This window comes from Lithobates pipiens, unplaced genomic scaffold (assembly GCF_037356315.1).
Source record: "Lithobates pipiens isolate NorthernLeopardFrog02 unplaced genomic scaffold, aLitPip1_a1.2 Scaffold_23, whole genome shotgun sequence".
NCBI classification, from domain to species: Eukaryota; Metazoa; Chordata; class Amphibia; order Anura; family Ranidae; genus Lithobates; species Lithobates pipiens.
Genome location: NW_027507785.1, coordinates 290,485,622 through 290,498,681, shown reverse-complemented (window position 1 = coordinate 290,498,681; position 13,060 = coordinate 290,485,622). Strand labels below are relative to the sequence as shown.

The window sequence follows — 13,060 nt, the reverse complement described above, 5'->3', positions numbered from 1 at the left end:
CCCTCCTTTCCCCGGACCCATTTTTTCCCCCTACAATGAGCCCATTATTCCATCTGCCAACCAGGAAGTATAGGCGGGCGTATTCCCAGTTTCTCACAAAAATCTTCCAAATCTTCCGGGAAAACCAGCTTCGCCGATTTACCATCTTTGTTCCCTATTAAGCAAGCAGGAAAGCCCCATCTATATTTAATGTTCTGAGCTTGCAATTCATCTAGTAGGGGTTTCAAAAGTCTTTTCCTTAAAAGCGTCTCGGGTGCCATATCCGGGAATATCTGTATTTCTCTCCCTTCATATACATGTGGGGTTTTTCCCCTTAACTTTTTCCATATTATTTCTTTTTCATCGAAAAATGTGAACCGCACTATTATGTCTCTCGGTCTGTCCATATCTCTAAATCTTGTTTTACCAATTCTATGGATTCTATCAATCCTTGGTGGAGCTCCCATCTCATTTCCCCAGCAAGGGGCGAGAATGCTGTTTAGTATTACTCTTAAGTCTTCGCCTTTTGTTTCCGGGATTGAGCGCAATTTCAAATTTTTCCTTCTACTTCTATTTTCCTGGTCTTCCAGTTTATACAGCGTATTCCTTTGTGTTTGTTGAAGTGTTCTTAGTTGATCTTTAACTTTGTTTAGCTCTATGGCTTGGAGATCCATACGATTTTCTGTAGCTTCTACTCTCTCTAGTAATCCGCCTAGGTCTTCTCGGAGCCCCCTGATGACCATTTTGATTGCATTCTCTAATTTTGAAAGCATCTCTGCCATTTCTCCTTTTGAGGGAGGAAGATCTTCTGTCCTTATTTCTTCCGTTTTGCTGCTCTCCCAGTCACTTTCTATTATTGTGTCCTCACTGGTATGTTGTGTTCCTCCACCCTTATGTTTGCCCGATCCCTTCTTGTACTCTGAGATGGTTGATTGTCTTTTATCCAATCCCGCTTCTTTGGGGCTTGCTCCTTGTGTCATATACTGTTGGATCGACGTATCTAGACTCTTATCTTTTATGTTCCGTGCGGCTCCACTTTTCACCATCTTATTTGCTGACTTACTCATAGTTCAATCTATCTCAAAATTATGTGGATTCTAAACACCTCAAACTCTTTCCCTTAAGTCTTAATTCATCGATGGAGTCGCTTCCTCCAGCGACTTTCCTTCTATGAAGCTGATCATCCAGTTTACCTCTTTGCTCCCCGCTTTTACTTTGGGAATCTCAACCTTTTTCCACTCTATGTCTATGTTCCGCTGGCAGAGTCCCTTGGGGGACCCCTTGACACTAACTTCTTCTCTCAGAATAATAATACTGCTCCCCGTTATATTTTATTTTAATATCTTCCTCCACTACATAATCTGAGGAGGTTTCTTACCTAAGCGACAGGTAACCTTTAACCGCGCCAATCCTCCCCTAGGTTGAAACCTATGGATCCTGGGCTTGACGGGTCACCCTGATATCTTGTCGAGTGCTTAGCGCCTCCTATCTTTCGATCTCCAACCTCGCATGGAGAGATAGAATAGCTGGGCTGTGGAGTTTGACCTCTATTTCTTATTCCTGATGTGATTCACAGGCAGAGTGGCAAAAGGTTGTCAATATCTTATCCCAGGGGAGGGGGGACCATTCAGCCATTTAGGAACTCATCTCTATTCTCCACTAAGAACAGAAGAGTCCCTTAAAAGGGAGAATAGGATATCCTGAATTCAAGGAAATTTGTACTGATCTGGAATGCGCATGGCAAGGAGAGAAAAAAAAAAAAGCAAAAAAAAAAAAAACAAAAAAAAAATCCCTGTAATCAAATCATGCGATTTTCCTCTTATTGTATAATGTATACGCTATTACAAGCGATTCAGGTAGTCTATTCAATTCCTGTTGCATAAACAATATGTGCTGACGGAGAGGGAAGAAGGAGGAGGAAAAAAAACAAAAAAAACAAAAAAAACAAAAAAAAAAAAAAAAAAAGCAAAAAAGGGGACAAACAGGAAGAGGAAAGAAAAAAACCTCCTCCCCCAGTTATATTCGTCTAGCGTTTCAACCGTAAGAAAAAAGAGCTTAAAGTAGCATTGCAGATCTCTTTGCGATTAATTCCTCCTACCATAATTTCTCTTCTAAGGTTCTTAAAGTCAGGTCTAGGTATCTAGTCCGCTCTTATGTGTATCCGGGTCAGCAAGAAAGTAAGGGTAAAGAAAAACCTTTTTTTAATCCCACACCATTAAATCCACACTCTGATGCATATAAACTGCTTTTCTCATCAATGTTTGCTCAATGGTATAAATGCTTCGCCCAGCAAATGCATATACCCCTGGAATAGAGGCAAACCTCATGGACTTCCTCCACCTATCCATGCGAGATTTGTCCTGGCGGTAGGTATTTATCCCTTCATTTTGAACCATGCGACTTTTTCTCACGTATTATTGCACATGTGCAAATGTCGCATGCACTTGCGATAGTCAATGAAGTAATGTTTCAGCTTATTTAAGGGAAATAATGCGTGTTGACCCTGCGGATCCACTACTGTTTAGGGGAACACTTTCCAAGTTATCATCTCCTGGTATACTGAGCATAGCCGTTACCATATGCATATACAATGAGACTACGATCCTGTTAAGGTTTATACAACCCTGTAGTTGCTTTAAATTCAAAACTGTCGATGGGAACATGCAACCAAGGAAAACTTATCCGCAGCCGGGCTTCCTCATCTACTTAACAAGGCTCCTTTTGACCTGCATACATTTAACCCCATAGACACGTTATTTGTTTCCCCTGGTTAGATGTATATTACACAGCATCAATATTGTGACTTTAAGAATGTTACCGTCCTTGTCAATGCTGTGTCTCTTTCCCACCGGTCTCCTTCTAGTTTCCGGGCTCCGGAGGGTCTCCTCCAAATTCCTCCGAGGTCCTGCTGCATAGCCAGGGGGTATCCGTTGTGCACTAGAGCGGAGAGGAGTGGGGGGGGGGGGGGAGTGGGCCGGTCGAGGTGATGAGGAGGCTGGGGAAAGCTCCGTACTCAGGACTGCGGGATGTTAGCAGCACCGCACCGAGCGCTTCCACATGTCTGGGCTGGGATCTCTCACCTCCCTGCTCCAAACCATGCCTTGCTGTTTGTTCGTCGGTGCGGTGAGCAGCGCTGGCAGGCCCCTCCCCTCAGGCGGACGCTACGTCCTCTCGTTACACATCCGCCCTGCGTGTGCTCCTGATGACTGCTCTTTTGAGGTGTCAAATGCGGTAGAGTCGGCGTTCACATTCTGTAAGATTGATGGTACAATTTCTTGCTGAATGATCTCCGCATTTATGTACCCTTAACTGAATGTTTGGGTTCGCTAAAGCTTCCTCAAGCTGTGCATGCTTCTTCCTGTACATTCTTTGTTGGAAAAGTTTTTTTGTATCTGAAGGATTACCCAGATAAGCATTATTTTCTTTCTAAAAGTTTTTCACACTTTATCCTATGGTAGAGAAAATTCACTAAGTGGGGTATATCAGCAGTTAACGCTACTATATCCTTTGTGAGTAAGTTTAACTTGTCCAGCAGACAATACTCAAATACTTAGGGATCCAATGGATAAAAGGTTGGAATTCCTATTAAAAGCTTTTCTCTCTGGCAGGTTGAGTGTCTCAGCCTGTGCTGACAGTGGTCAGTGCGGTGGACAGTGGTTAATCATGGAGAAACCAGTTTAACCACTTAATAACCGCCCTATAGCCGAATGACGGCTTTAGGGCAGTTTCTTAACTGTGGGAGGCCGTCATATGACGTCCTCCCAGAATGGCGCGCACTCGAGAGCATCCGTGGCATCATGGATCACGGTAAACGGCCGCTCGTCGCGGCCGTTTACCACGTGATCGCTCCGTCAAATGACGGAGTGATCACTTGTAAACAAACCGGCGTCATGTTATGACGCCGGTTCCTCCCTCCACCTCTCTGTACCGATCGGAACAGCGGAGGGGGAAGAGATTGGTGTCAGCAGCGCTGTGGGCTGCATCTGCAGTGCCCACATCGCTGCTCACCGAAAATTAACCCCTCAATTCCCTGCAAATACTCTGCAATACCCTGCCATTACTCTGCAATACCCTGCATTACCCTGCATTACTCTGCAATACCCTGCCATTACTCTGCAATACCCTGCCATTACTCTGCAATACCCTGCCATTACTCTGCAATACCCTGCCATTACTCTGCAATACCCTGCAATACCCTGCCATTACTCTGCAATACCCTGCCATTACTCTGCAATACTCTGCAATACCCTGCAACGCTCTGCAACACCCGCCAATACCCTGCAACGCTCTGCAATGCTCTGCAACACTCTGCAATGCTCTGCAACACCCACCAATACCCTGCAACACTCTGCAATACCCGCCAATACCGTGCAACACTCTGCAATGCTCTGCAACACCCTCCAATATCCTGCAATGCTCTGCAACGCCATACTCTGAGATACCCAGCCATACTCTGATATAGCCAGCCATACCCAGCCATAGTCGGTGATACCCTGCAATACCCAGCCATAGACACCCCCCCCCCCCTCCCGCCGCCCTCCGGTGCTTCTACCGACTCGCCAATACTATCAAATCCAGAATCTTTTTTTTTTTTTTTTTTTTCAGGCTTCCCAGCTTAGAGGTGAGATGCGGGGTCTTATTGACCCCACATCTCACTGTAAAGAGGACCTGTCATGCCATATTCCTATTACAAGGGATGTTTACATTCCTTGTAATAGGAATAAAAGTGATCAAAAAATTTATTTTTGGGGAAAAAAATGTCAAACTAAAATAAATAAAGTAAAATGAACAATAACATTTTTTTTAAAGCGCCCCTGTCCCCATGTGCTCGCATGCAGAAGCGAACGCATACGTAAGTCCCGCCCACATATGAAAACGGTGTTCAAACCACACATGTGAGGTATCGCTGCGTACGTTGGAGCGAGAGCAATAATTCTAGCCCTAGAACTCCTCTAACTCAAAACATATAACCAGTAAAAAAAAAATTAAATCGTCGCCTATGGGGATTTTTAAGTAGCGACGTTTGGCGCCATTCCACGAGCCTGTGCAATTTTGAAGAGTGACATGTTAGGTATCGATTTACTCGGTGTAACTTCATCTTTCACATTATGCAAAAATTGGGCTAACTTTACTGTGTTTTTTTTTTTTTTTTTAAGCACAAACAGGTTTTTTTCCAAAAAAAGCATTCGAAAAATTGCTGATCAAATACCGTGCGAGATAAAAAGTTGCAACGACCACCATTGTATTCTCCAGGGTGTTTGCTAAAAAACCATATATAATGTTTTGGGATTCGATGTAATTTTCTAGCAAATAAATGATGATTTTTACATGTAGGAGAGAAATGTCAGAATTGTCCTGGGTGCTCCAGAACGCCTGATGGCGCTCCCTGCATGTTGGGCCTCTGTATGTGGCCGCACTGTGTAAAAGTCTCACACATGTGGTATCGCCGTACACGGGAGTAATAGCAGAATGTGTTTTGGGGTGTAATTTGTGGTATGCATATGCTGTGTGAGAAATAAACTGATAATATGACAATTTTGTGGAAAAAAAAAAAAAAAAGTAAAAAAAATCTTGATTTTGCAAAAAATTGTGGGAAAAAATGACAACTTCAAAAAACTCATCATGCCTCTTACTAAATACCTTGGAATGTCTTCTTTCCAAAAAGGGGTCATTAGGGGGGTATTTGTACTTTTCTGGCATGTTAGGGTCTCAAGAATTGAAATAGGCCGTCAGTACTTCAGGTGTGATCAATTTTCAGATATTGGCACCATAGCTTGTGGACTCTATAACTTTCACAAAGACCAAATAATATCAACCAATTTGTACTTATTTTTACCAAAGATATGTAGTGGTATAAATTTTGGCCAAAATTTATGAAGAAAAAATGACTAATCTGCTAAATTTTATAACAGAAATGAAGAAAAATTCATTTTTAAAAAGAATTTTCTGTATTTTTTTCTTTTGTAGCACAAAAAATAAAAAACCCAGCGGTGATTAAATACCACCAAAAGAAAGCTCCATTTGTGTGAAAAAAAAGGACAAAAATTTCATATAGGTCCAGTGTTGCATGACTGAGTAATTGTCATTCAAAATGTGAGCACCGAAAGCTGAAAATTGGTCTGGTTATTAAGGGTGTTTAAGTGCCCAGTGCCCAGTGGTCAAGTGGTTAAACAGATGTTCAAGGTTATCTTGCTCAGCAGGTCCAGGAGGCAGCTTTATGTTGGCAATAGTTGACAGACTCTATCCTTGGGCCTTGCACCTTTCACTAAGCGTCATGCAAGAAGCCTCTGGCTAGTCTTACTTTTTGCAGTGAAACAGCTATCTGGGGATATTTTGGATAATGTATCCAAAGAATTTCTAGCAAGAAAGATACCCCCTTTTTGTCATTTAAGTGAAGGAGTAAATGTGTTTTTTTTTTTTTTTTTCAAAATGCCTTCTTCTGTGCCAGGGGCATCAGCCTCCAGGCAGTTGCGATGGCTTCCGTCATCAGGTTCAAAGGGTAATCCTCGGGGTTAACCTCAGGAACTAAAGAGGTCTTAGGGGAGGAAACCTACAAGGTACTGAAGCCTACTTATGAGGTATCCCTGCTTGCTCAATATAGAGAATTTTTTCTGCAGTTCTCAGGGATCTGATGACTTCAGACCTCAATAGCTCCAAATGTACAAACTGGAGTTCCAAGAGTTTCCATCTCATTTTCTCAGATCAAACGTTAAGGATCCAGAGAAAAATAAATCTTTCTCTCAAGCACTGGGACATCTTTTAGCAAAAAAGTGTTCATGACGGCCCCCATATAAGAGCAGAGGTTGGGGTTTGGTTAAATCCAAATGCACATTTTAAAAAGATCTCAAATTCAATTCCTGAATATAATCTCTTTTTTTGCATGAAGTCAATCCAATCTGTTATCTCCATCCTACAAGGAGGAAAACTTCTGTTCAATCGACGTCAAAGATGCATATCTCCATATGCCCATTTCCTCGCTCACTAGTAATATCTTCTTTTAACCAACTCAATACAGTGCACTTACACCCCCTTCCTGACCAGACCAATTTTCAGCTTTCAGCGCTCTCACAGTTTGAATGACAATTACTCAGTCATGCAACACTGTACCCATATGAAACTTGTGTCCTTTTTTCCACACAAATAGAGCTTTCTTTTAGTGGTATTTAATCACTAGTGGGTTTTTTATTTTTTGTGCTATAAATAAAATAAAACGTATATTTTGTGAAAAAAATGCCTTTTTCTTTGTTTCTATCATACATTTTTGCTAATTAGTAATTTTTCTTCATACATTTTGGCCAAAATTTATAATGCTACATATCTTTGGTAAAAATAACCCACATTAGTATATATTATTTGGTCTTTGTGAAAGTTAGAGTCTACAAACTATGGTGCCAATCGCTGAAAATTGATCACATCTGATCAGGCCTTCAGTACATCAGGTGTATCTAATTTCTTGAGACACTAAGGCCCCTTTCACACATGCGGATGGTATGTCCGTATTTCATCCATCCGTTTGCGGATGAAATACGGGCCATACATTCATCCCTATGGGATAGCGGGTGTCTGCGGATGAGCATCCGCAGACACCCGCTATTGTCCGCCTCCGCAACTGTCCGATTCTGCAGACGGAGGAAAATCCTATTTTTCTGTCCGTCTGCAGAGCGAATCGGATGAACACGGACACACGGTCTGTGCTCGTCCGATCCCCATAGAGGAGAGCGGAGAGCTGACAGGGCAGTCCCCGCACAGTGTGCGGAGACCGCCCTGTCCGCAGCCGGCTCAGCGGGGACAACGGAGCGATCCCCGCTGAGCGAGCGGATCATCACGGGGCGGATCATTACTGATCCGCCCCGTGTGAAAGGGGCCTAACAAGTCAGGACAGTACAAATACCCCCCAAATGACCCCTTTTTACAAAGTAGACATTCCAAGGTATTAAGTAGCATGATGAGTTTTTTTAAGTTGTAATTTTTTCCCACAATTCTTTGCAAAATGAAGATTTTTTTTATTATTTTTTTTTTTACAAAATTGTCATATTATCAGGTTATTTCTCACACACAGCATATGCATACAACAAATTACACCCCAAAATATATTTTGCTACTCTTCCCGAGTACAGCGATACCACATGTGTGAGACTTTTACACAGCCTGGCCACATACAGAGGCCCAACATTGATTTAGTACCTTCAGACGTTCTACGAGCAAAAATGACACATCTCATTTCTCAACCACCTATTAGCCCTTGTACACACGGTCGGAGATTCCAACGGAATGTGTCCGATCGGAGCGTTTTGTCGGATATTCCGACTGTGTGTGGTATGCATCGGACTGTTACCGTCGGAGTATCTGTCGGACCAAATTTTCCAACTTGCTGGAAATATTTTCCGACAAACTGCTCCGATCGTACATACTCCGATCATGTGTAGAGAATTCCGATCGGACAAAGTGCCACGCATGCTCAGATCAAATTCCTACATCAAAGCTATTGGCTACTAGCCTGAACGTAGTCCCATCGTAAAGAAGGTACGTCATCACGTTCTGAAAGATCGGATTTTACGACAACTTTGACCGTGTGTATGCAACGGACAAGATCCGTTGGACAAAATCCGACGGATTTGGTTGTCGGAATCTCCGATTGTGTGTACAAGGGTTTACACTTTTGAAGGCCCTGGAGATTTTGGAAAGCAAACACCGCAACTTATAATCTGTGAGGCATAATGAGTCTTTTGAACGGTTCATTTTTTTCCATACGTTTTTGGAATATGTGGAAAAAAATTTAAACGCATTTATTTTTTACACAAAATTGTCAATTTATAAGATATTTCTAACACATAGCATGTATATAGCAAAAATTACACCCCAAAACACATTCTGCTACTCCTCCCGAGTATGGCGATACCACATGTGTAGGACTTTTACACAGCCTGGCCACATAGAGAGGCCGAACATTGAAGTAGTACGTTCAGGCATTCTAGGAGCATAAATTACACATCTCATTTCATTCCTACTCATCACACTTTTGAAGGTCCTGGACCACCAGGACAGTGAAATTACCCACAAAATGACCCCATTTTGGAAAGCAAACACCCCAACGTATATTCTATGAGACATGGGCTGCAAATAGCTACTCGGGTACTCTGATGGCCTGGTGAGAGGTACTCGGGTACTCTGATGGCCTGGTGACAGGTACGCTGATGGCTTGGTGACTGGTATTTGGGTACTCTGAAGGGCGGTGACAGGTACTCATATGGACTGACAGGTACTCGGGTGCTAAGATGAACTGTGACAGGTACTCAGGTACTCAGATGAACTGTGACGGGTACTCAGGTACTCAGATGAACTGTGACGGGTACTCAGGTACTCAGATGAACTGTGACGGGTACTCAGGTACTCAGATGAACTGTGACGGGTACTCAGGTACTCAGATGAACTGTGACGGGTACTCAGGTACTCAGATGAACTGTGACAGGTACTCGAGTACTCAGATGGGCTGTGACAGGTACTCGGGTACTCTGATGGCCTGGTGACAGGTACGCTGATGGCTTGGTGACTGGTATTTGGGTACTCTGAAGGGCGGTGACAGGTACTCATATGGACTGTGACAGGTACTCATATGGACTGTGACAGGTACTCAGGTACTCAGATGAACTGTGACAGGTACTCAGATACTCAGATGAACTGTGACGGGTACTCAGATGAACTGTGACGGGTACTCAGATGAACTGTGACGGGTACTCAGATGAACTGTGACGGGTACTCAGATGAACTGTGACGGGTACTCAGATGAACTGTGACAGGTACTCAGATGAACTGTGACAGGTACTCAGATGAACTGTGACAGGTACTCAGATGAACTGTGACAGGTACTCGAGTACTCAGATGGACTGGGACAGGTACTCGGGTACTCTGATGGCCTGGTGACAGGTACGCTGATGGCTTGGTGACTGGTATTTGGGTACTCTGAAGGGCGGTGACAGGTACTCATATGGACTGTGACAGCTACTTGGGTACTCAGATGAACTGTGACAGGTACTCAGATACTCAGATGAACTGTGACGGGTACTCAGATGGACTGGGACAGGTACTCAGATGAACTGTGACAGGTACTCAGGTACTCAGATGAACTGTGACAGGTACTCAGGTACTCAGATGAACTGTGACAGGTACTCAGGTACTCAGATGAACTGTGGCAGGTACTCAGGTACTCAGATGAACTGTGACAGGTACTCAGGTACTCAGATGAACTGTGACAGGTACTCAGGTACTCAGATGAACTGTGACAGGTACTCGAGTACTCAGAGGAACTGGGACAAGTACTCGGGTACTCTGATGGGCTGGTGACAGGTACGCTGATGGCTTGGTGACAGCTACTCGGGTACTCAGATGAACTGTGACAGGTACTCAGATGAACTGTGACAGGTACTCAGATGGACTGGGACAGGTACTCAGATGAACTGTGAGGGGTACTCGGCTACTCTGATGGGCCGTGACAGATACTCGGCTACTCTGATGGGCCGTGACAGATACTCGGCTACTCTGATGGGCCGTGACAGATACTCGGCTACTCTGATGGGCCGTGACAGATACTCGGCTACTCTGATGGGCCGTGACAGGTACTCGGGTACTCTGATGGGCCGTGACAGGTACTCGGGTACTCTGATGGGCCGTGACAGGTACTCAGATGAACTGTGACAGGTACTCGGGTACACTGATGGACTGTGACAGGTACTCTGATGGACTGTGATTGACAGGTACTATGAGGGGTGGTGACAGGTCCTCTTTATTGGGGGGGGGGGGCAATCAGTGTGATTGTTGTACACTAGGCGGTAACGAGATGTTACCGCAATCTCCTCCTCACACGCGATCGGTGTGTGAGGAAGAGAACAACCCGGTAACATCTCGTTACCGCGGTTTGTTTACATTTTAGTGATCGGCTGTGAAAGGATCACAGCCGATCACGTGGGTAAACAGTCGGCCAATGGCTGTTTACCAGGGTCGGTGACTAGCAGTGTTCCCGGGGAACACCCCGCCACTGACGCGATCGCGCATGCACTGTGCACAGTCGGGGTGTGACCATCTGTGATCGGCCGTGACTTCATCACGGCCGATCACGTGGTAAACAGCCATAACCAATGGCTGTTCACCCCCTTCGGTGGCGAGCGGTGTCTCCGTGACACACCGTCACCGGAGAAACAGGGATGTGCGCGCACGATCGCGTGCATTCCCTGTTTAAACGGGAGGCGGTCATATGACGGCCTCCCGCCACAGTAGGTGCACCACCTGGCCGTCATTTGACTGCCGGCGGTCAGCAACCAGTTAAAGTGGAAAATCTTAATTTTCAGTGTGTATCTCTGATTTCCGATCTAGCTGCTGTACCTTGAGTACAAAGGTTCTAGCTCCTTTTCTAGCCAGATTGAGGGCCCAAGGTATAATGATTATGGTTTACTTAGTCGATCTGTTCTTGTTAGACTAGTTGGTAGCCCGGTTATATCAAAGTATGGTCACCACATTTGACTACCTAGAATGTCTAGATCGGATTCTCAACCTAGGAGGAATCTTCTTTAAAACCATGAAGAAAATACTTGGGTTTGATCATAGGTACACCCAGAAAAGGGTATTTGTACCCCAGGCCAAGATCAGTGCCATAAAGGAACTGATTTAGGTAGTGGAAGCAAGGTGATTTTCTCCTATTCAACTTTGCGTGAGGTTGTCGGGAAAGATGGTGGCTTCATTCAAGGCCATTCCTTATGCTCAGTCTTATTCTAGACTGCTACAAAACTGTATACTACCGGCTTGAAACAGAGTTCAAGCTCTACATTCCCAATGTGTCTGACTCCAGAGTCTACGGCCACATCACCCTGATAGTGCTCTATCTCACCTGATCTTGGAGGCTAAGCAGGGTCGGGCCTGGTTAGTACCCGGAGGAAAGACCATCTGGAAATACCAGGTGCTGTAGGCTGGGTGCGCCAGAGCCTCAGTTTATGGTTTACATCCAAAAAGTCTGCAAAGGGGAAAATCCTTCCTTCAGTTACATGGGAAATAGTAACAACATATGCCAACTATTTTTTGTTTAGGTTGGGGGACAGTCCTGAAAGAGGCAGCTGCCCAAGAGAAGTGGCCTAGATCAGAAATGGGCTTTTCCATTAACATTTTAGAAATTCAGGCAGAACTCTTGGTCCTGAGGGCCTGAACATTCAGTTTAAGGTATTGTCCTGCTAGGATTCAATCCGTGTATGCCACAGCAATGGCCTATATTAATCACCAAGGGGGCACAAGAAGATGTGCGGCTCAGAGGAAGGTGAATCTTATCCTATCCTGGGTAGAAAACAATGTACTTTGCCTATCGGCAGTTTTCATTCTAGGAATAGAAAGTTGGCAGGCGGACTACTTGAGTCGCCAGCAGGTGTTCCTGGGAGAATGGTTCCTTCACCCTGATATCTTCCTGTCGAGGATGGGGGATCCCAGACATAGATCTGTTTGCGTCCAAGTTCAACAAAAAAGATCGACAACTTTGTGTCAAGAACAAAGGATCCGCTAGCATGCGGAACTGATGCCTTGCTATTCCCGTGGAATCTGTTCTCATTGATTTGTGCTTACCCTCCTATTCTGCCTGCATCCACGACTTCTTCACAGGACCAAGCAGGAAGCAAAGTCATTGATTCTTGTGACCCCAGCGGGGTCCAGGAAAATCTTGGTATGTAGAGATCGTAAAGATTGCAGTAGGGAACCCATGGACCCTACCTTCACGGCCAGACTAGGGATGCACTGAATGGGTGTTTTGGTGCCGAAACCGATACAGAAAATAAATCTTCCTTGATCCCGAAAAAAAACAATACCGAAACAGCACAGATACCGAAACTGACTGTTTTAAAAAAAAAAATGTATACAGGAGATGGTCAGAGACTGCGGACATGCGACAGGAGATGGTCAGAGACTGCGGACATGCGACAGGAGATGGTCAGAGACTGCGCACATGCGACAGGAGATGGTCAGAGACTGCGCACATGCGACAGGAGATGGTCAGAGACTGCGCACATGCGACAGGAGATGGTCAGAGACTGCGCACATGCGACAGGAGATG

General features: G+C 44.6%; 1 long non-coding RNA gene and 1 pseudogene across 1 annotated transcript in view; both read left to right on the top strand.

The window, feature by feature from the left end:
- The window catches only part of LOC143926519 (uncharacterized), a 97,011-nt gene that overhangs the window by 52,007 nt on the left and 31,944 nt on the right, over nt 1-13,060 (top strand). The window lies entirely within an intron of this gene.
- LOC143929069 (5S ribosomal RNA) lies at nt 11,820-11,938 on the top strand (annotated as a pseudogene).